Raw genomic sequence first — 27418 nt, 5'->3', positions numbered from 1 at the left:
TGACGTATGCCCCAACTGCGCCAATCTTAGCGTCCATCATATCCCTGGCCTGGGTAATGGCGGCCATGAGGGCCGCGTTGTCCGGCATCGTGCCCAGCTGGTCCCCGGTCACTCCCAACCCTCCACTCAGACCAGTGAACTTGTCTATGGGTCCTTGTTTAGTCGTGCCATGACCACCCTTCTCCCTCATCATATCTCCTGGCCTGGCTGCGCAGTCCTCCAGGCAACCCGCACCAGAGGGTCAGCTCGGCACTCCCCCCGACCCACAGGCCCAGCCAGCCACCCGTCCCGCAGTATCGTCCGATCACAAGGAGGGGCCCAGTTGCGTGCCACAAGTTCCACAGGTTAGGGCGCCCGCTGTTGTAACCCCAGGGCCCGGACCTCACCGCTCGGCGGCCCTCACCTCCGTTCCAGCTACACCACCTACCGCCCCTCTCGCCAGCCGCCCGGACCTGCTCACTTCATCCGCCCCCACCGGGCTCCAGGCGCCGTCTTTCCGCATCGCGGCCAACGAGTCCGCCGGACTCCCGTCTTCTTCGTGGCCAGCCGCCGCCCGACTCTAGTCACTCCTCCTAGCAGCCAGCACACCCCGGGGGGCCACTCTAGCCCGCACACCTCCCGCAGGCCACCAACTCGGCCTGGCAGCCGCCGCAGGTCAGGCCAGTCGCGGTCTCTCTACCATGTTCTTCCCCGCCGCCTCGCTGCCTCAGGCCTCCGCCGGATCCCTGCTCCATGACAGTCCCGACTGACAAGAGGGAGACCACCAGTTAGGGGGGCAGCCACCGCTCTCAGCTCAGCAGGTCAGTTACTCGTGGGGCACTAGAGTGCCAGGATAAATGCAGGATATTGTGTGGGCTGGACGGAGCCAGCTCAGAGCACGTCCGCCATGTTCGGCTTCTAAGCCACGCCTCCCATGTATTCCGTATTTGTTTCATCTTTTGTTTGAGAGTGACTTGTCTGGACTTTCCTATGACGTGAACCATATATTGAAAACAGGTGTACATCTGCAAAATGGTTCGGCAAAGGAATTTATGGATAAAGTACAGCAGAAAGATAATGTTTTGGAATCTCAGCTAATTAATCTCATGGCATGTCAGCGTGGTACTAATGAGTATTGGTACCGTCGTCATGGAGAACTTAAATGGTTCCTTACTCTAAGCTGTGCTGAATATTTTTGGGATAATTTACTTCAATTTCTTCATGAGGCAAATCCAAGTATACTACATATTGAATACAAGACACCTGGAGAATTGTGCTCTTTGGATACAGTTAATGTATGCAGGTATTTCAATCATAGATTTAAAGCTATGATGTCTTTTATCACCAATAAAAAAATCCTCCTCTTGGAGAGGTTCTGGATTTCTTTTGGAGAAAGGAGTATCAAGCGAGAGGTGCTCCTCACATACATATGCTAATATGGATCAAAGATGCTCCCAAATTTGGAACAGACTCAGATGATACTGTGTTGTCTTTTATTGAAGAATATGCTACATGTGATATACCCAAAAGTACAGAAGATAACGACTTAAGACAACAAGTCTTACGATTCCAAAACCATAGTTGTGGGAAATACTGTCGTCGAAAGTACAAATCTAAGGACAAATTCTATACCAAATGTCGTTTTGTATTTTCACGTCCTGTAATATCGAAAGGAAGAGTGAACAGTTTTATGTCATCTTTGCGACATACTATTACAAGAAAGTCTCCTATAAATACCTACAACTTAACAAGAAATGAAGACTCAAAATACATAAATGACTACAACCCAGTCATTTTGTCAATGTGGAATGCTAATACGTTGCGGACAATTCCATTGCTGTTGCTCAATATGTAACATCCTACATAACAAAATCAGAAAAGACCAAATTGAAAGAAATGTGGGAAGAGATTTCCCACGAGAAGAGTCTAAGTATGAAATTATACTAACATTTTGAAGATGTTATCTCATCGAGAAATTGGAGCATATGAATGCTCGGATCGCTTATCATCTGCAAGTCTATACTCCAAATCTAGGAGAATCATTTGGGCGAGTCTAGGTCTTGCTGCAAGACGAAATTGAGTACTTAAATCTGTAAAAGAAATTGAATATTTAGCTGAAAAAGAACCAGAAAGTACAGATATTGTGTAAACTAATATGTTGGATACATATTATCCAAATAGAAGTCATCATCTTGAGAACATTAGTCTTTATGAAGTGCTGCAAAACTATATTTTTAAAAGAAATATTACAGAAAACATCAATAATGGTATATATGCCGTGATTGGTTCTGAAGGATGTTTGGTAAAACAAAGAAAAGGACATTTGATTAATCATAAACTGAGTTGTGAAACTCCTGACAAAAGGGAATTTTACTATTTAACTTTTCAAGCTGTGGCATTCAGAAGTGGAATTACTTGGAGATGTTGAGAGCTATGAAGTTCCTTCAACGCAAGTAAAGATACTGTAGAATGTCTTGTTTTTGCTAATTATGTGAAAATGTTGAACAACGAAATTGAGCAAGAAGCTACAATTGCAGCTGAGATTGCTAGAGACAGTTCTCAAGACAGTCAAACATCTGCTCCGTTGAGTCAGGATCCACTAGGAGGACCAATTGTTCAAAATGAAGGAGCAACTGCTATGGAAGAAGTGGAAACAGCAATGTATCAAGCTCAAGAAGATGTAACAAACTTAGGAAACTTGGAAGAACAACTAAATGTTGAGCAAAAACAAATATATTTGCAAGTGAGAGAACAAGTTGACCATGGATTACTTCATGAAAAGAAAGAGTGCTCTTGCTCATCATTTCAACCTATCTGAATGTACGTCAGTGGACAAGCTGGAACAGGAAAATGTTTTTTAATTAAAGTAATTATAACTTATCTAGAGAAAAGAACTGAGTCGCATTTGTCTCGTATTGTCACTGCTCCAACTGGGATGGCAGCACACAATATTAAAGGAATTACATTACATTGTTTATTAATGCTACCAGTAGAGCATGAAAACAAATTGGAATACCACAAGCTATCTGGAGAAGCTTGTTTTGAAGTTTCAAGAGTCTTGAAGAAAGTGAAACTTCTCATTATTGATGGGGTAAGCATGGTATCAAACTTAATGCTTGTCTTTGTGCATTTAAGAATGCAGCAAATTCTTAAAACAGAGTATGACGTATTATTTGGAGGAAAGCACGTCATAGTTTTTGGAGATCTACTACAACTTACTCCTGTAAAAGGACAATCAGTGTTTAAAACACTGGCGCATGAAGATACCAGAAAGTGTTTGGGGAGCATTGGAAATGTTAACATTTGGTCATTTTTTGAATGTAAGGAACTTATTACAAATATGCGACAGGCAAATGATGCTGATTATGGAAGTATTCGTCAAGATATAAGAATTGGAAAAGTGACTGAACATGGCAAAGAAGCTTTACAGAGACGATTACTTTCCAATTTGTTTGCAAATTAAAATGTTGTTCCTGAGAAAATATATATGAGAATTGCAGAAAACAAATCTGTAATCTGCTTAATGCCAACTCTGCGTGAATGTTCTATATTCAATGAAGAAATTTTAAAGTTGGAAAATGAAGCAATTATTAAATTGGAAGCTGTTGATAAAATAGAACATGAACAAATCACTATTATTTTGAGCGAAAAGTTTAAGAGGAAATTGGATTCTTTAGAGAAATTGATAAGTAAAACTGCTGGTTTAGAAAATAATTTATATGCATGTGTAAACTGCAGGGTAATTTTACGACGTCATTTGAATGTGGAAGAAGGTTTAGTAAATGGAGCAGTGGGTAAACTTGTTGATTTCGTTAATTATGTAAATAGGGATGGTATTGAATTGTTAAAAATCAAATTTGATGAAATTGAAGAAGTACTACAGTTTAGTCGTTGTTCAGCTCGGTTTTTGCTTGTAAAAGATTTGTATGTTCGCCCATCATATTCCTGGGACGATAGGAGGTCAAAGCGAGGCTCGCTCTCCTCTTCCACTCTCATCTGTCACCAAGAAAATGCTCATTTTGGACCTCTCAAAGTGAGTTTGGGGACGTTTCATGTGGACACCCTTAAGGGGTTTCTCAGGGTCTGGAGATCTACCAGGTAAGTGGACGTCCCGTTTGCTCTTTCACCATGTAAGAGCGTGTCTAGCAATATTGGAGAGCTGCAGGCTCTACAGGGTCAATGACCCACACATGCTGGCCAGGTTAAGACTCCACCAGAGTGACTGTCTGGCCATACTTGAGCTTAATATCTTCTTGGCTAGCCACAAGGTCACTTTTTTCCCTTTTCCAGAATGGGTGCACCTGGTTGCAGAGGGCCAGCATGTAGCTGACCACATTCTGGGGAGGTTTCCTGGGAGATTTCTCCCATGCCTCCCTCACAATGCTCAGAGGTCCTCTAACAGGGTTGCCATAGAGGAGTTCAAAGGGGATATACCCTACTCCTTTCTGTGGAACATACCGTAGGCAAAAAAAAAGGTGTGGTATCGTTTTCTTTGGGTATCTTGTGATGAAGTATGCTCATGAGATGCCATCACAAGATTGAAATGTGGAATTTGGAATGTGGTAAAGGGAATGTTCTGAGAGCTTGGATGGCAGTCGGGATGAGAACGCAGAGTGGGCTGGGGTGTTAATAAGTTGCTCTTCTTAACTCGAAACTCAATGCCTGTTATGTTTTAATACCCAACGTTACACTTGTGATTACAGATGGTGAACAGTAATTAAAAAGGAGAAGCACACATCCCCTCAACAGATTATAAAACTTCTTACCATATTACTGATGAATCTGGTGATGCCCTAAATTAATAAGAGGTGTGGAGTTCTTGGGACATAGTGCACGGGAGCCCCAGGGCAAGGAGGAGATGTGTGGTCGGGTCATGATTGACTGTGTTGCGTGAAAACGCAACTCCGTTTCAAATTTTAGACGTTTTGTGAAGAGCGCACCTCATCTAATTAGAGCAGAGTGAGAGTGTGTGTGACCTGTGCCCAGCCTTCTTTGAAGACTCAAAGTAACAAGCCCAACTGCCCTTGGAAACTAGCCGTAAAAGTTATTGGGGGCCAGTACGAAATCAAGCAAGTCGAACTTGAGAATTTGTGGGAAGGAAGAATTCCAACCTCCTATAAAAATTAAATAAATGTAGTTGGAGGCCATTTTCAATTAGAATCCCAGTATTTGAATACCTTGACATTAAGGAGGTGACATGTACTTTATGTTTTGAGTTTGGGAATCTAGTACATCTGTACTAGAGATAAAAAAAGATGACAGGCACACCTTGTTTTTCATATTCCTGATGTCAGCCTGTCAATTTGTCTTTCAGGATAGGCACACCGTGCATTGTGAATACCTGCCTGCCCTTGGTCAAATCGGTGACAGGAACATGTCATTTTTTTTTAAAGAATATACAACTGCAAATAAGCCTGCAGTATCAGTGATAGGCATACCTCGCTCGAAGAAGTTTGCCTGTCATTTATGGAATTTATTGAACTGTGATGGGCACAGCTTAGTCTATGCAAAAATATTTTCTCAGTGATAGGTGCACCTCAGTTGTGAAAATTGCCTGTCATGTGCTAAGTTTCATTAAACGGTGATGGGCACATCTTGATTTATGGATACACATTGTTGGTGTAATTTTGGTAAGACTGAAAACATACTGATGGGAGCATCAAAACAAGTAAGGAATTCAGTGAGGAAACACATTTGTTTGTGTCTCATTTTTTTCTCCACACATCATTAATAATTTATATTGCTACGTTGATTATTTGGCTAATATTGTAATGGTAATTGTTTCCTCAATAGCTTATAGGGGTTAAATATTTTGAATATTATTGTTTTAGTAGGTCAAGATCTAGAACGTTACACCTCCACAGTTATTTTTGAATAGTCCAGGAGAACCTGCAGTGAAATAGAGCAAGTGGAAAAAACATTTAGGATCTTATGCAAGTGGGTGTGGCACTAATTTAAGTACAGAACACAGTCAGTCAAAATATTTTTTTTTCGGCCAGCATAGGCCATAAAAGTAGATAAAACACACAATAAATAGATACTAAAGCAGATCGATACAGAATATTAAAAAAGACTGAGCAATAACTCATAAAGCTACGTCAAACAATCAGAAGGTGGGTTAATCAGAAAGCACAAACACTAAATTGTAGGCAGGTCTGTAGGGTGCAAAAATAGTACAGCACATATACATATATAAGGACCACTAATGTCATACAGTAAAACTTTCTAAAACATCTTGGTGCTCAAAGCCCATGAATATCATCAAAGGGCAGAAACGAAAAGTAGCACACTTATGCTTTGGTCAGTTTTGTCCTTTTTCTCAAAGCACCTGTTAAAAAAACTGGCAATTCCCAAGCAATTCAGAGGCGAAGACAGTATTTGCAATTATATCAGGGCTGGCTTCACTTGTGCAAAATTACAGTGGCTTAACAGTGGAAGAATATATTTTTTCGCAGGTTACTGTAAAAGTGACAAAAAAAGATAAAATGTACAAGATCTTGTTCTGAGAAATGATCACAAGAACAAGGTTTTAAAGTACCTGGCTTAGAGAAACCCCCAGGGACAGATAAACACCAGTGAATAAAATTAAACCTAAATCTGGTAAAAAGAAAGCGATGATGTGTATTCAGCCGCGGACCGTGGAGGGAGTTACGGTGGGTCAGGGAGGCGGGGAGGGGGAGGGGCAGGGTGGAGGGACTTAAAAACTGGCATATGGATAATTGCAGGTAAGTACACAATTTAAATATTAAAATGAATTTCGTAGAGCGCACTGCATTGCAAAATGCGATGCTGTGCGCGCTACGAATTTTTTTTTATTAATTAAATTGTGTACTTACCTGCAATTATCCATATGCCAGTTTTTAAGTCCCTCCACCCTGCCCCTCCCCTCCCAGCCTCCCTGCCCCACCGTAACACTCTCCACGGGCCGCGACTGTGTGTATTATTCATAAACATCCAATAAAGCTGTCATAATGTCCCTGGACTCAATATTAAATATTACCTTTTTGTGGTTTTAGTGAGTTCCCTGTTTTCCCTTTCTGCCATCCTCCTGGCCAAGAATAGTGATTTTAGCTCACTGGGGTGCATCAGCCTGTAATGTGTAAACAGCTCAGAACGTCCTAGGATCTTTAACTGTTCTAAGACGTAACCCAACTATGGAATATCAAGGGCCCCATCAAGCTTCATACAGTCCACTAGGACAAATTGATTCAAAGTAGGAGTGGAGTTGGACCACATTTTCTATTATTGCTTTACTGGCGCCATAGCAGTAGGATCAGAAATGTAACCCTGCCCAAGTTCCTCATGAACCATAAACGACAAGGGGGTACAGCTAGGAGTCTGTGGAGGAATTTGTTCTCAAAGTCTTGAAGTTCACTAACATCTTTACAGCTCCAGACATCACTGCCATATGTGACCATGGGTATACATTTATCATTATAAACCTTCATTAGAGCGGGTAATGGTTTGACACCCAATCTCCTAGGAAAATTCACAGTGGCTCCTGCTATACTGGCCCAGACATTTTTTTGAGTGTTCTCTAAGCCACCCAAGACCCCCTTTCATCAAACAGAATGCCTAAATAAGGGAATGTGGAGCCTTTGGTCAGTTCTCCCCCTACAAAAAGCGCACATTTGGAGAGCTTTGTATTGCCTGTCGGAATTATATGTGACATTGATAAATTATTAGGAAGTTCAAGTGAAACCATAACATCTGTGGATGTATTCAACAGACTTTGTCCCCCACAGCTGTTCTGTCAAGTAATACTGTGTAGTCTGCGTATAGCAGAGCTGGGATAGGTTTAGGACCTGATCTGCAGATATCTTTACACGCAATCATTAGTTATTCTTGCATTGCTTTTAAGGTGAGGGGAAGGAAGTGTTGCAGAACCTATTGGAGTTTAGCCATGAAGAGGAGCATAATCTGAACGAGTATGAGATTTGAATACTGAAACTTGACAGACATTATCTTCCAAGCACAAGCACCATAAAAGAGAGCTATCATTTCAGTTTGAGAGCACAGGGAGAAGAGAAAACAGTGATGCAATGCGTCACCAGTCTGAGATACCCTTTGTCTTCATGCAAATTTGGAGAAACAATAGAAGAAAGAATAAGGGACCGATTTTTGTTAACGTGTAGTAATGACATGTAGCTCAAAGATGAACCACCTCTTGATGAAGTAATTCATTTTGCAAAAAGAGCAGAACACTTGGTGAAATATGTGAAAGAGTTGAGAGCGGTAAAGAAAATAGAACAAAAGATAAAATAAGATAAGGAATTATGTGAGTGTAATGTAATAGAGAAAGGTAGAAAGCAAAGAGAAGGCAGGAACATTTTTGGGAGAGCGCTTCAGATGTGACAGGACTGGTCACAAGGCAAATCCCAGCTCCTGTCTAATGTTTACAAAGAGCAAAGAGAGGCACACAACAAATAGCTTATAATATGCGCAATTGACGAATCTATCAGGGTCTTCAATGTGTTGAATTCTTCTTTATTGATAACACAAATTCTCAGATACACACAGCCTCAGCCAATGCGTTTCACCCAAACGGGCTTCCTCAGGGCTGTGAAAGTAACAATAGATAGATACATTTATAATATACACAACATTTAAGACACATAAACGAATGACATAGTAAAGACAACAATAAAAAGATACAAAAACATCCTGTACATGTTGTCTTATACACCTCATAAGAGTTACAAATAAGCCATGATATTGACAAGATTAAATCTGGCATTCACTCGTGTATATTATTGCAATTGCCATGAAGACACCTACACTTAGAACCACTCCATGCAATGGACAACCAAGAAGAGAGGAAAGAAAGATGACATTATGTGAGAGAAAAAAGAAAAGTAATTAAAACAAAATTTAAAAAGTGCTCAAAAACAAATCTAGTGATATAGTTGGACAACAATAAAAAATACAAAATTAAAAGAAAAGAAACTTGTGCTGGGAAGTAAAGCCAAAAACAGTCAGGACCGACCTAGACTGATTGTATACAACAAGTCTAAGAAGAAACCACCCATGTGTTCTTCCGTGTGTGTTATAAAAAGGTTTACAAATAAACCTTTACCTAAATATCAAACACCTTGCTTCTCAATCGAAAGTTTGGCATCCAATCTCAAATCTCCAATAGCACTTTACTGTTGCTACGGCAGGAACCAAAGCTACAATCAAAAAGAAACCTTTACACCGAAGGAGCAGTCACAAAAGAAACCTTATATCTAGAGAGCAGCTATCTTGAAAGGAAAAGAAATATGATCCATGATTTATACCCACGGGATAGCGTACCTCATTAAATTATTTTGTCAATGATCCGCGATTTGTTAGAAGTACCACTGCGTCACACGACCAAAGGGGCTTTCACCAATATGCACTGCAAAAAGGATTAAAACACATGCATCGCATCAGAAAACGCATGTAGAATGCTTGTCTCGCTTCTAACATATTAAATTGCTCAAGTCAGGCATCCCACAGTGAAGCGTTCCTAAAATTTGGATTCAGACTTAAAAACAGTGCACCCATGGCACGAATACTAAGTTTTACTTGGCTACCACATTCATCTTCATCTGCGTTATAATGCGCCCACATACTGTATCTAACAGAAACCGAAGCGTTATTCACCGGAAAAGCACCAACAGTAATTAGAATTCATATCTAAACTGTGTCACACCCCAGAACCTTATATACGGTGTTCTGGCATTCTGAGCAAAATATCATTTGCCCTTGACCCAAACAGGGTTGTAAGAATATAATATTCGCTTTGAGTTTTTTTCAAAAAGAACATATAATATGCACTATTTATTCAGTGTCCGTTGTTCCGTTGCCGACCGGCCCAACACCGCAGGAGTGAAGAACGTCCCAATCCTCTACCCTCACCGTGACCCCCAACACCCGCAATCAAAACGGATGGTGGAGAACACGACACCGGGAGAAGGTGGGTAACAAAACAAGGGAACCCAAGGTGTTGGGGAACACAACTCGTCTCCTCTGGCTTCTTGGCAGCTGACAGCTTGACACAGACGAGACCGCTAAAATGAAAGAAGGAGACAAGATTAAACACACCCCTACTACTATTACCAGTGCCAAGTACACACACGAACCACCGACCTCCGCGCTTACCCCAGATAACAAACGGGAGTGGCTTGATACGAAACAGGAATTCTTCCACTGCAATCGTATTGGTTGTTTCTTGCGTAACCCCAGACCAACCACGCCCCCTCGGGAAACACCGAGAATGACAAAGGGGGTGGAATTCACAATTCTTAGGACAAAAAAGGACAGGGGAAAAATGGTATCAAAGGGAATACGAAAGACACCCAAAAAAAACCTGGAATCTAAAAAGAACACGAAGGTAGCACAAAAACGGCCGTTATTCAGCTCCTTCGTGAAACCACCCAAACACAGCGTATAACAAGATGGTTTGGATACAAAAAAGGGATAATAACGGGACGTTAAAACTCAAAGGAAACGCAGCCGCGAATCCCAGAACGTCACCGAAGATCAAAAACATGTCCCCAATAAAGGGTTCTGAAATGCCCAAGGGAATAGGAAAACAAGAGAGCAGGGGAAAAAGGGGATCAAAACCCAGCACTAGAAAAGACCGCTGGAACGGAGCTCAAAGGAAGGGAAACAAGGTAGAACCACAGGAACAGGAAACACACGGCAGGGGACCAATAAAGAAACCAAGCACCTGTTTCCTGTTGGCAGCCCCCTTTTAAAGCGAGCTCTAGGGAGCGTTCATAAATTCTCATATGCACTTGGCACTTTTAAGAAAAAACGCTAACGGGGAACTAGACAGAAGGAACCAGGCCCCCTTGAACCCCAACATCCATACCCCACAGTTACGTTATTCTTGTCCCACGGAAGCACGCATATAGAGTCATGCGACTTAGCATTGTGGCATTTGTCTGAGCATTATCATCACATCATAAAAACTGTCTACAACAAGAATGGACAATCCATATAATATACTCCAAAATAACCGTAGCCACCCAGCCGCGTTATTCACGTTCTTAACGCTGTATATTGTGTGAACGTTATTCTGTATAAAACCCAAATTTAAATTTTCTAACGAAAACCCACTCATTCTCCTTACCCAAGATTTAGGCCATCTTCGCCTCACAGATGAGAACACGGTCCGATTGTCATGTAAGTTGGGCCCTTCACAACCCACATATCCACGCAAATGTATTTAACACTAAAGATTCCATTATATATAGACACATTATATCTGTCATGACATATTCAGGAATACCTGCAGTTGGAAAACCTTTAAATCCAATACTCCTAAAGTGATTTACTTTTGACTCGGTTTTCTACTATAGAGGAATTCTTGCAGTTGGAAAACCTTTAAAAACAATGCTCCTAATGTGATTTTCTTTTAAATCGGTTTCTGCTATAGAATAATGACATAGCATTGTTAATTAAAATGCATCTTAATAACACACTTCAAATTCTTCACGTGTATGGAAAGAAATGACATGTATATTATGCTACAAACCTATCTATTTAGGAGGTCATTCACCTCCCAGTGAATGAATCTGTTTTCACATTGATAATTCATAAACAGGTATGGTACATTTGATACCATGCCATTTTACATTTACCGCATCTCAATATACTGAAAGGAAGTCAATATCAGTCAGTATATGAATTTAGTTATTTTTTCAATAAAACTTCTCTTTACTGAGTCTGGAGTTAAGTCTGAAACGTTTTGCGGACTAAGTAACATTTTGGAGGAAGAAGAAACTGGACAAATATTTTTAATATATTATCCTGACCACAGCAAAAGTGTATCTTTTCAACATTTACATATCCGTTGTTTTTTGACAAAGAAAACGCACAATAGGTTTTGCAACCATGTCCCTTGAAATAACCATATCCTGACTATCCCTCATGGAAACTACAGTTTGAGGGAAATTTTTTTACCCTGTGCACGAACCGGTAGATATCTTGTTTTTCCACTTATTTTTCAACACACATCATGAAATCTGGGATGAACAGAAATGCAATGTGTTTGCATAACTACAAATAGATGTCATAGTTTTCCAGACTTTGCCCCATTGCTACTCATTTTGGAGCACAGCATAGACCCTAACTGTACTGTCACAACACCGTTAACCATTACAGCAAAAAATGTAATTCATTATCACAGTTAAGGCCAGTAGATACCGCTCGCAATTTACAAATCCAATGCACCTTCTCCTGTCTCACACCCAGCTCCCTATCCCCCGCTCTTCTGTCTTGCGACACATAGTCAATGGCATGGAACTTGAAATTAGCCTTTTGGATGTTGGAACTGCAGGAATGAGAACAGATTGCATTAGATTGGTCATTGTTCACACAGGCACGTCAATGCTCCTGAAAGCAAACACGTAGTTCTTACAGTACTTCCTACGTATATTTTTGAACAGTTGCAAATGATGACATAAATGACAATAGGTAGAATGACAATTTATGACATGTTTGATATCATGAACAATTCTGTTGTTATAGGAGAATCTGTCTGTTTTATTTAAACCAAGGTGACAGATATTACAATTGCCGTAAGTAAAGAAACCTTTAGGACGGTTGACCCACGTGCCTTGACCATGTGGTCTAACTGCAGTGTAGCTGGGACACAAAACCTCCCTCAGTGTCTTCGACCTCTTGTATGTAATGGAGGGTTTGTCCTGTACCAGCGAACCTACTCCTGGCATGCCTTTTAAGTTCTTCCAATGTCGATGTAAGATTTTATAGAGATCCTGGTTTAGACCTGAGTGGGTAGTAATAAATGTCAATCGTTCTTTCTGGGTCTTTTTCTTGATAGTTCTCAGTGTGCCCTCTCTTTTGACTTTTTGAATACGTTTAAAAGCCTAATTCAGGTCATAAGGTTTGTACCCACGCTTTTTCAAACGTCGTAGGGACCCCACAGCCTGCTCTTCAAATAACACATTGTCACTGCAGTTCCTGCATATTCTGATAAGTTCACTGTATGGTATGGTGCTTTTAGTGCTTTGAGAATGGGCACTATCATAGTGCAGTGCTGTTAGTCACAGTGTCTTTTCTGAAGATCGTGCTGTGCAATTTATGGTCTACAGTTGACAGTTCTAGATCCAAAAGTTTAATTTTGGTCCTAGACATATTTATTGTTAGTCTCACATTGTTGTCATTGAGTTACTGAAAATAATCAAAAAGATCTTTTTCAGTTCCAGTCCAAATTAGAATCACATCATCGATGTAACGTCCCCAAAAATTGACATAGTTTGTCCACTTTGCTGCACTATGGGATCAAGCATGGAATTTTTTGAACCATCCTATGAATAAATTGCCATAGGATGGTGCTAATTTTGATCCCATCGCCGTACCCTGTTGTTGCTGGTACCAATCTTGATTGAACAGAAAGAAATTATTGGACAGAATTAGGTTAATCATCTCAAGAATCATTGCATTATGTTCAAGAATTGAGGCATTTCTGGAGAATAAAAAAATATCTATGGCTCTTATTACATATTCTTTCCTAATGCACATATATAGGGACTCTACATCCATAGTTACCAAACACATAGAATCGTCCCACTGTAGGTCCTCACATTTATTCAAAATGTCCTTAGTATCTTTAATATAGGACGGCAAATTGACCACCAACGGTTTAAAAGATGTGTCAACAAATTCGGACAAGTGCTCATCAAAAAGCCATTGGCCGAAATTATCGGGCGTCAAGGTGGAAACGTGGCTTTCTTGTGGATTTTGGGTAAAAGGTACAAACAGGGAAACCTGGGATGTAAAACCTTCAGAAACTGATAATCTGTTTCTGTCAGTAACCCAATTTCCTTGAAATTGGATAGACGCTCATTAAGTAAGGACATTGCATCCGGACAAGGATTTACCATTAGTTTTTTATTACATTCTTTGTTATGAAGTTGTCTATGTGCCTCATTTTCGTAATCAATATGATTCATGAGCACAACATTTCCACCCTTGTCAGACTCTCGGATGACAAGGAAAGGGTCATCTCTTTGTAAGATTCTCTACATTGTAAACATTTTTTTTTACAGATAGTTTATCTCACTCGTGTTGGAGGCCCAAGTACCCGCGACAGACAAGGGCCCACAACGTATTATGGCGACATCAAAATTGCCTTTCCTAAAACGTCCTGGTTTTGAAAGGGGGGTCACCTGGGCTTTTGGCCCCGTGCTCGGCTGCCATCTATAGAAACCTACCAAACCGACACATTTCTGAAAACTAGACACCAGGGGGATTCCAGGGAGGTATGGCTTGCGTTGATTCCCCAACGTTTCCTTACCCAGAATCCCCTACAAACCTCAAATTTAGCTGAAAGAATCACTTTTTTCACACATTTTTGTGTGGGAAAGTTGTGGCATCACCAGGCTGACAAAAATGTCCTACCACCGAGCGTTCCCCCGGGTCTCCTGATCAAATGGTGCCTCACTTGCCTGGGAGGCTGAAGTATCCGTGACAGGCAAGGGCCCACATCATAGTGAGGCGACATCAAAATTGCCTATCTCAAAATGACCTGGTTTTCAAAGGGGGGGTCCCCTGTGTTTCTGGCCCAATGCTCGGCGGCCAGCTAGGGAAACCTACCAAACCCACATATTTCTGAAAACTAGATACCAAGGGAGGTATGGCTTGCATCGATCCCTCAACTTTTCCTTACCCAGAATCCCCTGCAAACCTCAAATTCAACAGAAAAAAAATCACTTTTTTCACACATTTTTGTGTGGAAAAGTTGTATCATCACCGGGCTAACACAAATGTCCTACCACCCAGTATTCCCCCGGGTGTCCCGATAAAAACGGCGCCTCACCCGGCTGGAACAGCCATCTGTTCCTCAAGCACACACACATACTGGTTGGATTTGGCACGAGGGCGAGTGATGGTTCAGTATAGACAATTTTATTAACAAGAGATTTCACAAAAATGATATGCCCTGTTAATAATTAAACAGACAAAAATTAAACCAGCGACTTGCAGCTCGTGAGCTGTAATGCGACTGCAAGGCACCAACCGCTTTACAGGCTATTCACACATGGTTCATACGTGATACACACAAGACCATTCACACCACCAGGCACAAAACCAACACATTACAACACTCACAAAAAGGGACAAGGTACACCCTGCTTGAGAAAGACAGAAAAAACAAATATTTCTGCACAACCACCTATTCTTCAAGCACACAGACATACTTGTTGGATTTGTCACGAGGGTTTGTGATGGTTCAGTATATACAGTTGTATTAACCAGAGATTTCACAAAAATGAAATGCACTGTTAATAATTGAAAGGACGAGAAACGGAACCATTGACTCACAGCTCTCGAGCTGTAAATCCACGACAAGGCACCAACCGCTTTACAGGCCATTCACACACCTTTCATACGCGTGACACATACAAAACCATTCACACCGCCAGCCGTGGGCTCAGCACATTACAACACTCACACCAGAAGAGAGCGCCATTCAAAGGCCCATCACTTTCACACGCCCACATTCCTGACGCAGCAACCACATCAGCTCAAGGATTGTGTGGGGTGGTGTATGGCTATCAATGTGTGTAGTGACCAGGAGCAAGTCACTACTCACACACCGCCAGCCGAGCGCAAGTCCACGCACACTGCCAGCCAAGCACGAGTCCAAGCACACCACTAGCCAAGCGCCAGTCCACGCACGAAGCCAGCCAAGCGCCATTCCACGCACACCACTAGCCAAGCACCAGTCCACGCACACCGCCAGCCAAGCATCAGTCCACGCACACCGCCAGACAAGCGCCAGCCATTGCACACCACCAGCCAAGCGCCAGTCCACGCACACCACCAGCCAAGCGCCAGTCCACGCACAACGCCAACCAAGCGCCAGTCCACGCGCAACGCCAGCCAAGCGCCAGTCCACGCACATCGCCAGCCAAGCACCAGCCTACACACACCGCCATCACATTTAGGATTTTTTTATACAAAAAAGAAAACACAAACAAATTGCAAATAGATACAAATCTACTAACACAAAATCTGAAACTAAATACATTGCATTAATGCCAACCTTGAAACATAACAAAAATGTTTAAACAATACAGACCAGGCAATTCACTTTACCACTCATGGATGCTCCCAATAATTCTTTTGCGTGTGGTACGTTCTAAAACATGCAGGCACACACAGCTCAGGGTCAAAAGGTCACTCGGGGCAGTACATACAAGTCTCCATCTGCGTACCTCCTAGCCAACAGATTCTACATCTACTAGTGGGAAAGTCTTTTGAGGGTGTGGGAGGAATGTGATCAGGAAAGTGGTAATCTTTCATTCGAGCCACATCCTCCACCACTCCAACTCTAGGAACACTTGTCTGTTCCACAACAACAAGGCTGCCAATCACAGACTGATGAAACTGAATAAAAGTCAACTTGACGCAGGAGAGCACTCCTTGAACACAACAAAAGCATTGAAAGTTGCTAAATTGAAGAGATGGATGGGCAATTTCTTATATCAAACGTAAGCCTCACGAATAGCAGTGTAAGGTTCCAACCTCTGATCTACTCCTTCAACATAACCCATGTGCTTATTGTAGTTTAAAATGCACACAGGTTTGCACACTTCAGCAATCTGACCCCAAAGAAGCACAGGTGAAGTACTCTCATCATGGATGGTAGTCAGCATGTTCACATCCCTCCTGTTCAAAAATTTCACAGCTAGTAGTTCATCACTACACAAGGAACTGCACTGTCCCCTCTGAAGTTTTTTGCAAACAAGCTCTTTTGGATAACCTTTACTGTTAGAGCGGATTGTGCCACAATCAAAAGCACAGCATTGTAGAAGTTATCAAGGTACAAATGATGACCTCTGCTAAACAGTCCTCTAGCAAGATCCCACACAATTTTCTCTGAAACTGCAAAAGAGGATGGATAAACAGGGGGGTCACTAGTGGAATCCCTACCGGTCTACACACAGAAATTAAAAACATATCCTGTCCTACTCTCAGACAACATATTCAGCTGAATTCCATAGCGTGCCCTCTTGCTAGGAATGTACTGCTTAAACACCAAATGGCCCTTGAACAGGACTAAGACTCATCAATATATATTTATTTCCCTGGAGTATAGATCTTTGAAAATCGATCTACAAAGTGATCAAGAACAGGCCGATTCTTAAAAATACGGTCACAGTCTGGGTGATCTCGTGGCAACGCCAAAGCATTATCAACAAAATGCAGCATCCGAAGCAAAAGTAAATACCGATCACAAGTCATAACTGCAGGAAATATGGCCATTGCCATGAAGGGACTGGTAGACCAATATGAAGCCATGGACGGCTTCATTATCAAACCCATCAATAAAGTCAAACCCAAAAACTTCTTCATCTCTTCTAGATTTGTGGGAGTCCACCGGGTAGCTCTAGAGTGGGGCCTAAGTCTGGCACTGTTGTCCCTCAAAAACTGTTCAGCATACAGATTAGTTTGCTCAACAATCTCACCCAAAAATACATCATCCATAAACAACTGAAAAAACTGTATAGGCAAAATATCTTCACAATCCACTCTACACCCTGCATCACCACTAAAGGCAGGAAACACCAGCTGCACCATGTTTGGATCAACCCAGGGTCCTGCACTTCCAGTAGGAAGCTTAGCAGCCTCAGGCTAAAATCCAGATGCCTCTTGCACCATCCGGAAACAGCATTATCCGCCTCTAAAACAGACACTTCATCCGCACTGAGAGTAGCTTCATCTGCACTGAGAGTACCTTCATCATCCGATAATTCCATGTGGTGAAAAAACTCACTGCCTGAATCTTCCCCTCCCTCCTCTCCCTCAGATGCACTGTCAGCCTCATAATCATGGTCAGAGGAAGATTCAAGAAGCATACCAACCATCTGCTGAGCAGTCATTCTACGGCTAGCCATCAAGCTTACTAATAAAGGTAACTTGTCAAACAAGTCAACAACAAGAAACCCTTTGTAAAAAAAGAAATAAACAAAATGTAGCTTTATCACAAAGACCTATACACTCCACACAATAGCACACACTTGACAGAAGCAGTTAGACTCACCACCACCTACTCTGCACTGACACTAAAAAAGAAAAAGAAAAAAAATACTCATAAGACAATGCAAAACACATCGCAAAGAATTTCATGCTCTGAACACTAAAAATATGCTGCCATTATGACACCACTTACAACAAAATTCATTCATGCATGACAATAATACTCATTTGGAGTAAACACAATAAAAATTTTCTTCTTACCAAATAAATGCCATTACGCAAAACTGTAGAACAACCACTGCCAAAACCGTAAACAGGAATCAAAAGCTTTACACTAGAATATACAGGAGAAAATAAACCATTACAATCACATATTCAAATAATGCACCAGTCCACATACAATCCACCAGCTAAGCTAAGGGGTAGGTGGGCCTAAGAGTATAACTAACATATTCACCCCTGTAAAAGGGGAGCAACCCCTGCCCTTGAGGCCATTCCACAATTCAAAAATTTAAAACCCCTGTTGTCTAGTGGCGTCTGCCCCCCTTGGGGCAGATGGGCCTAAAAAACATACTGCTGATCTGCCACCCAAAGAGGACAGAAATGGCCACAATCATCCTCCCAGGAAGGAAAGGGACCACTACCCAAAGAGTCACTTTCCTCACAAAAATTCCTGGTGGCCTAGTGGGCCCTAGATAAAAAAAACAGGTGAGATCTGCCCCCAGCCATGGGGGCAGACAGCCAAAAAAATAGCTCCCGAAGGGGTGTGACCCTTGCCCAAGGGGCCACTCCCCACAAATTATTCACTGGTGGTCCAATGGGCCACATTAAAAAAAAATGGCAAAATCTGCCCCACAGAGGGGCAGACAAAGCCAAAAAACATTGCACCCTTAAGGGGAGTGACCCTTGCCAAGGGGCCACTCCCCCCAAACAAATCCCTGGTGGTCTAGTGGGCCAAATATGGGGAGAGACAGCCCCAAGGGAGAGCGACCCTTGCCCAAAGGGTCACTCCCCCCAAAAAAAACCCTGGTGGCCTAGTAGGCACAAGATTAAATAAAAGGGCAAGATCTGCCCCCCCATGGGGGCAGACAGCCATAGACATACCCCCAAAGGGAATGACCCTTGCCCAAGGGGCCACTCCCCACACAAAACGGACTCTTGGTCCAATGTGCCATTTAAAAAAATAAATGCTAAAATCTGCCCCCCAGGGGGGCAGACAAAGTTATTTAATGCTCCCTGCATGCAGTATTGCCCTTTAAATTAAAAAATATAATAAAATCCCTGGCGCTAGTGGGCATTCCTGCTGCACGATCGTGCAGCAGGAATGCACAAAAGAGGAATTGGGGGAAAGGAAAACCCATTCCTTTCCCCCGATGCCTCTTTTGGGTAAATCCCCCCCTGCCCAGCCACAAAACTTACCTGGTTGTTCCCCGACACACTGGAAGCAAATGGCTTCCTGCACACCCGGGAACAAAGGGAAACCTCCAATGACGTCAGCGCGCCTCGCGTGCTGGTGCCACTGATAACACGGAAGAGGGGTGCGGGGGGAGGCAGGGGAAGGGCTTCCCCTGCCTTCCCTGGTACAAACCCGATGATCAGCGTCCCATGGGGGGAGCACCAGTGCTTCCCCATTGGGTGGGCGGCCTGGAGCCGTCATGAGCACACGCCCGCTGTGCATCATACCGGCTCCAGGACGTCATGAGCACAGAAGGGGTTAAAGAAAAATGCAGTACTTGTAATTGCAAGGATAAGACGCATACCTTTGAGCATTCAAGATTGTGTTGACAAAGAATTTAATAAATTGGTGAAGATGTGGGTAGTTGAAACAGTTGAAGCCACAGAATGTTTTCAGCCCATTGTCGTTGTGTAGACATCCAGTGGGGCTAGAAAAATATGTGTCAGCTTATAAACGTTGAATTGTGAGGTGGTTGTGGACAAGTTTCTCTTAATAGGGGCTACTTATTTTACAACACTTGATCTGACCTCTGCGTACCATCAGAAAGATCTAGGTAGTGTTTAGCAAGAGTTGACAGCCATTATAACACCATTTGGTGCCTTTATGTTTAAGAGAATGCCTTTTTTGGCTTTTTTCTGAAGTATCTGTATTTCAAAGAGTGATAGTAAAAGTGTTGCAGGGTGTAGGCCCTGGTGTGCTGTTACCAGGATGATTTGTTAATAGTTGGAGTAAACAGAGAGGAGTATGATGTGAGTGCTCATATGGTGTTAGGCAGATGCATGGAAGCAGGACCTACCTTAAAAAAAGGTCAATGCAAATTTGACATCACAGAGGTGGATTATCTTAGACACTACATATCTAACAGAGGAGTATCACCAAAAAAGGAGTTAGTAGACACTATTAGTTATCTTATTCGATCAATTAGTGATCATTCACATAAAACATACACAACATACTTCCATAAAAATATATTATACACTGATATAAAATAGTCATCCTAAATACATAATACTTATAAAAATAAACATAGTATTAAAACTTCATACTCATCAATACAAAATATCTATAAAAACAACCTCATTTAGCCCTGGGGCAAATTGGCTTTGACCTAATTCATCAACTTGTATTGAACTCAATTTATAGTATCTATAACATTTCAAAAGAACACTCATGTTGTTACCATACTACACAATAGTGGATAGGATTTTGTTCCTAATAGGCCAGCCATAAAGCAAGTATTGTGTTGATGTAAAAACTAGCCATTTAGTGATTTCAGATCTGAACACTCGCAGAGCTCTGCTGGTCGTTTGAATGATAAGGGTCCCCATGCCAGGTTTATCCACCTTTTTCTAATCTGCGCATTAAGAGGGCAAAAGAACATAAAATTATCAGCAGATTCAGAAATAAGGCTACACACAGGACACAATTGGGTTACGGTAGCATGCTTCCATTTCTTTTTGCTAAGGGTCAAAGGCAAAGTCCCAAACCTAAATTGCAAATAAAGTGTGCATGCATTAGGAGGTTCGATCTCATCCATAAAGATCTAAAACTGGAAAGAAGTTTTGCAATCTAAAAATCTATCAGTTAATGTGCCAGGTACTACTGAATTAAAACAAGAAACCAGAATATAATTCCAGAATCTTGCTTTTAAGAGAGGTATTACTACTTTCTACATGGATTTGGAATCCTCCCACATGTCCCCAAACCCCAGTCTGACCTGCTACTGCCTGACCTACCTGAACCACACAACTCATCCTACTGCTTTATCAAGGATTTATACTTCACCTTCTGCTTTCTTTGACTGGAATCTGAGTTTTGCTGGTCCATAATCTTACCCAGAACACCAAGTCCTTCAATGCAGCAATGTCATCGATGCTTTTTAGCCACAAATCTAGGCGAACCGGCACCTGTGACGTATTTATTGGAAGATTTAAAAATTATCTTATAAACTTGTTTCTACTAGCTCTAGGCTCTTCATCTGCTCCATGCCCCACAGCTCAGCGCCATAGAGGGCAGCACATAACCCTCTAGCCAGATGGATTTCAACTGCAGGAAAAATGGGCGGAAAGTGGATTGGTTATGGTTTTTGACAACTACAGCATCTACATGCTGAAGTGCAAGATTGCTCTTTTGTATCCGGCAGACCATGTCAGATTGCTAGTCAATCTAACCCCCATATAATCAAATACCCTAACCTGCTAGATGATATTTGAGCCCAGCCTCCACTTCCCATTAAACGATCTGTGGGGATTAAAAGCCATGAATTTTGTATTTGAGCAATTAATCTCGAGGTCAAAATCACAAGCTATTGCAAACCTATTTCAGATATTCTGCATGCCAGTTGGAGTTTTTTAAATCAACAGCGTATCATCCCCAAAATGCAGAGAGGGAATTCATCTACCCGCCAATTTGGGGGGAACACCTCCACAATCAAACAATAAATTGATTAGCCCATTCATATATAAAGTAAACAGGGTTAGACCCAAAATGCAACATTGGCAGACTCCTTTTGAAACACTTAGTTTTCTAGTTAGGTCACCACCTTTGCTCAATCGGACTTGTGCAAAGTTAACTTAATGCAACCAAACTATGAGTTGTAATAAACCACTGGGCATCCCAAGATCCCTCAGGGCAACCCATAAATTATTTTGGTTGATGGTGTCAAAGGCAGCTTTATGATCCACAAACACAACATAGAGGTGTCCATTCCTAATAATAAGTTCCTTCCATGTAAGCAATAGGAATTGGCACACCTGATCCAGAGTGCTTGTGTATGCACTGAAACCTGCTTGCAGGTGTGCAGTATATTATTTTTCTCAATCCAGTTCTGAAGATGAGTCAAGATTAATTTACAGAAGACTTTCTGAGCAATATCTATAAGGCTAACTGGCCTGTAATTTAAGAGGTCTCCTTTAGATTGGGATAACTTCAGCGCCCTTCCATGTACCTGGGCCGTCCTCCCCATGAGTAATAGCATTAAAGACTAAATGGAATATAAAACCCCATATATTAGGCACAGGTTCATATAAATCATCAGGTATCTGGTCCAACCCTGGCGCTTTACCTTTTTCTAGGCTGCCAATTGTGGTCACAGTCTCTTTCTAATTGACTCATTTCCTTACCTCTGTCACAATTGGATATTGTAGCCCACCCTTAGTAGTATCATTGTCCATCTCACTCCCTCCCCTGAGTATACTTCCCAAAGATGTTCTTCCCAGACATGTGGTTGGATACAAACAATCCTCTTCTTTAACTGTGTATGCTACTCCTTTAGTGAGTAGATATCAGAATAACTGCAAATCTTTCGTTCTAGACGCCTCTATGAGGGTATGCCATTTCTCTTCCTTCCAAATTTTCTTGGCCTTTTGTATTTCATTGTAAAGTCTTCTTCTGTCTGCTATGGTCATAGATACTATTTTCAATCTGAAGGCACTGTGTTGTCAGGAGGAGTTTCCTTTTTGGGAGTGTTGGAATACTACAGCAAAGTTTATCAAGGGATATGCTGAAAAATCTGTGTCGTTAAGGAAACTGCTGGTTAAAAATTTGGAATTTTTGTAATCTGAAGCATGTTCAGAAGAGTTTTTTATCTCATAAGAAGTAGTTGAAAAATGCACCTGATCTGAAGACTTTAATTCCATGGAATGAAACGGTTGCTATTGCAATTGCAAGTTCCAAGGGCTTGGGAGCTATCTTGGTACAGAACATGGTAGGAAAGTAGAATGTAGTTACTTGTGCTTCTTGCATTCTAAGAGGTGGTGAGATCAACTATTCCATTATTGAGAGGGAAGCACTGCTAATTTAATGGGCCTTAAAATAATTCAGAAATTCAGTGTGGGGTATGCCATTTAAAGTACAGATAGATCATAAACCCCTGAAAGAAGTGTTTATGAAGAACGGTTTATAACAAATCTCAAGGATCAGCAGATGAGTGGTTTCAATATAGGACTATGGTTTCACTGTGGAGCATGTTCCAGATATAAAAAAACAGCCCACTGATTGTTTGTCATGGTTAATGGAATCATTTGATGGGGATTCTGGGTGTGAAAATGAACAGGAGAGTGATCTTAAAGAAGATGTGAGTGTATGAGAAAGTACCAATAGCAAAATAATGGAATTAGAATGGGAGGCAGTGCTGTTGAATGATGAAACTTTACAAAAGCTTTTGAGGGAGTGTGCAAGTTGAAAAGTAGCTGGAATACCCTGGAGAAGGGGTTAGGTTGATGAGACATGAACCGGGAGTAGACAATGACATTTACTAAGTGAATCAGGTGTAATCAATCTCGGAACGAGATTGATTCCACCTGATTCACTTCGTAATAGAGTGATCTCCCTGCCCCATGAAGGACACTTGGGTCTAATTAAAAACTTATTTGGTGTGGAATGCAATCTCAGTGATAAGATTCTTAAAACTGATAACATACCAATGGTCATTCTAGAACTGCCAGAACATGGTTTGGACGAAACATCCATCAACATAGTGCATTCCCTAAGAGGGGAACAACGCACACCATATTTCATTGTTTTACTTGATGTGCATTCCAGGTAGGTGGAGGTAAAGTGTGTGAATGACATCACTTCGTCAAGTATTTTTAAATTCCTGAATGAGGTATTTAAAAGTGAAATTTTCTACAATTCAATTCTTTCCGACAATGGTCCTCAGTTTTGCTCTTGTGAACTTTTGTATTGGATATTGGGGTGATGCCTAAAAAAAGCTCAGTTTATCATCCTGAAGCCAATGGTACCATAGAGGGAGAATAAACAAAACTCTGAAGGAGAGTGTTCAATTGGCAAAAGCAAATGAGTTAGATTGGAGAGACACATTGCAGGACTTATTTACAACATATACAGAATGACTTCTCACTCGGTAAGGTAAGGTAAAGTTTATTGGTTAGTTAATTAAAACCTTAATAATTTTACTATTTGTGAGAACAGTAATTACAAAACAGATCTTTAAAATCATTCATCAGGTCAGCGTATCAGCAATAAGATATAATACAAATTTAAAGTCTGCCGTTAACATTAAGAACTCTTTAAAAACCAGTGAAAAAGGTGCTAGAACATATGCACTCCTGTTTTGTACTAGATGGACTGACATAAACAGGTCCCAGAATGCTTGTTTCCGGTCCAGGGAAGACTTGGATTGGCAGTTCGGGCTGGACTGTTCCCCTGAGGCACAGGGTCAAGACTTATTTGCATATAGCTGTGTCTGAACTGTGGGGGCGAATTGAGCTAAACATCGATGATGGATTCCACCCAGATCTGTGACTGGGGGTGAGTGTCTGAAAAGTTTCAGCGCTCCATCCATCATCTCCTTGTGTTTGCTTTAAACCAGAAAAGAACAGGTGCCAAAGTAGCTTCATTTCCGGCAAATAGTTTGTTGTAATTAAAGTTTGAAGGCTCTATGTCCGGGCTGGTCATGACCACTTGCTGCCTGCTTTAAGTTCCGACCTCAAGCTTTCTGAGAGTGGACCCTCTTATTTCAGCATTGACTTTACTGCCTGGTCGTGGATGTGGAGAAACATAATCTGTTTGCAATTTATCTGAGGGTCGGTTGGATCTACCTCTTTGATAATAGCTATCCAACAAGTTTGTGTTCTTCTGTCTCGAAATGCTTTTCTTAATAAAGTGACTTGTGCTGAATGTAGTTTCTTGCAGATGCATATCAGGTGGATAAGATCTTCTTTTGGGCATCCACACAGGTGACACATTTTTGATTCAATGTTTTTACACCAAGGGGCGTCTGCCAGTGAGGGATATTTTCCAAGGCGCAATGCCATTAGCTGTTTTTTTAAATGGACTGAAAATGTTAAGTCTAAGTAAGATGCCGGTTTGAGGACTTTGTTGTTGTTAAGTACTGCCCAAGAGTGGGATCTCTGGCTAAAAGCACCTTTGTCTAGTACAAAAGATTGAAATTTTGTGGCTTTGTTAATTGTTGACTTAAACATTGAAAAGGACAGGTTCCTATTTCAGAGATCTAAAGTGCAAATTCAATTTAGTGTGTTGTGCAAATAGCGTGTGCATGGTGATTTAGACTCTTTCTCTAATTCTAGCCACAAAGGCTCGTTTAGTCTTGCGTCCACCCAATTTTGTTTTATGCAATTCCAAACTTTTATTGATGAATATAATCTGAAAAATGCCTCATTCAGTAAGCCAAATTCCAGACACAGTGGTGCTGGAGACATCATTTGCATTTCGGCCACTGACCCTACCATACATGATCTGGTTAATGCATTAACCGCTATGTAGGATTACAGGTTCTGAGGCAGGAAAACCTGATGCTTAAGAGCAAATTGCAGAAACACAGGGGATCACTGGGGGCATCCGTCTGGGGCAATTCCTAAAACCCAGAACCCTGTTTTACAATCAGCTACCTTTCAATATGACAGAACTCAATCGACTGGTAGTAACACACTGATGAATCTCACTGTGGTGACCCCAAACGCTGTTACCTTGGCTTCCCCTAGAAAGATTCAATGCAGAAAACAACAAATATACTATTTTTATGAATCCATGCATCTACAGTTTTTGAGAAGGCCGCTGCTTTCCTAGATGATACTACTAAAGTGGCTTTTGCCATTTGTTATTTGGTTGATCTCACAGCTAACTGGTACATACCCTTGGTGGAAAATGATGGCCTGCTTCTATATAGCTTTCCTGCCTTCAAAGAAAAAATGAGGCAGATCTTTAGTAAACATACTGTTATGCAGGCAAACAACACTGAACTCTTAAACCTCAGGCAAGGGAAATATGATCTATTAATGTGTATAAACAATTTCAATAGATTAGTGGTCAAAACTGTTTAGACCCATAGAAGAAACTTCCTTGTTTTATTGGGGCTTAGCAATGAACTGTAGGACATTCTATCCCAAATAGTAGATCCCCCAGAAGATTGAGTAGACTTCATTGATTCGGTGGTTAAAATGGATTATCCTCTGAATGAATCCCGGGGAGAAAAAGTTAGATCTGATGCCCTCTGGATTTATGTATTCAAAGGGGATAAGAAAGAGGAAACTAAGACAACTAACACCCCAGAACCCATGCAGATTGTGAGAATCAGAGGGCCACTGACTAAGGAAGAAAAAGATAAGTGGCATACCTTGAATCTTTGTCTGTATTGTGGTACAGGGGAAATTATGCTTGGGAATGCCCCTCCAAATCAAAGATATCTAACTCTAGCACATCTGTTGCCCTCATCAACTTTGAGGGTTATTCTTTGGAGAATGGAAATGGTTGATGAGTGCACAGGAGTAGCGCAGTGAGTATGAGAAATGGAAATCCTTATATTTCTACTTCTACCAAAGCACCGGCCCCTCAATATTTTACTATAACAGCAATCATGGTCATATCAAGCACCAATCAGAAGGTACATCCGGTTTTGCTGGATTCGGGGGCAACAGGTAACTTTTTGGACACTAAACTGGCTAAGGCCCTAGGTATCCCTTGTCTCAGGTAAAAGTAACCCGAACCAGTCAGAGTGGTGGATGGATCAGAGCTGTCCTCTGGGCTGATCACATTGTACACTTAACCTCTGCCACTGATTTGTGATAATGGCCATTCTGGGGAAATCACTTTTCATCTTATCGATGCCCCAGCCTTTGTGTTATTTTGTGGTTGCCAATGTTGCAATTACACAATCGAGGATTGATTGGGTATGGCATAAAATCACTCTGGACTCTAAAGACTGCTTACAGCATTACTATTGAGAAGCTGTGAAGTGAGCTTCTTGTTTCATATGTTCTTCTTGTGTTATGTTAGAAAATCTAAAAATCCAGCCACTGAGTTGCCACCACACTGCAGTTTTGACTGTAGAATCGACCTATTACCAGGGGGAACCCTTCTGTGTAGAAGGATTTATGCACTTTCTGAACCTGAAACACTGCACCTGAGAGAATACCTGGATGGAATGTTAGCTTGTAGATTTATCAGACATTCCACCTCTCCTCTTTTCTTTGTGCCAAAAAGGAGGGGATCACCGCTTGCGCATTGATTATAGGGCTCTAAACA

The sequence above is a fragment of the Lissotriton helveticus genome, chromosome 6, assembly GCF_964261635.1.
Source record: "Lissotriton helveticus chromosome 6, aLisHel1.1, whole genome shotgun sequence".
Taxonomy (NCBI): domain Eukaryota; kingdom Metazoa; phylum Chordata; class Amphibia; order Caudata; family Salamandridae; genus Lissotriton; species Lissotriton helveticus.
This window is presented reverse-complemented; position numbering follows the sequence as displayed.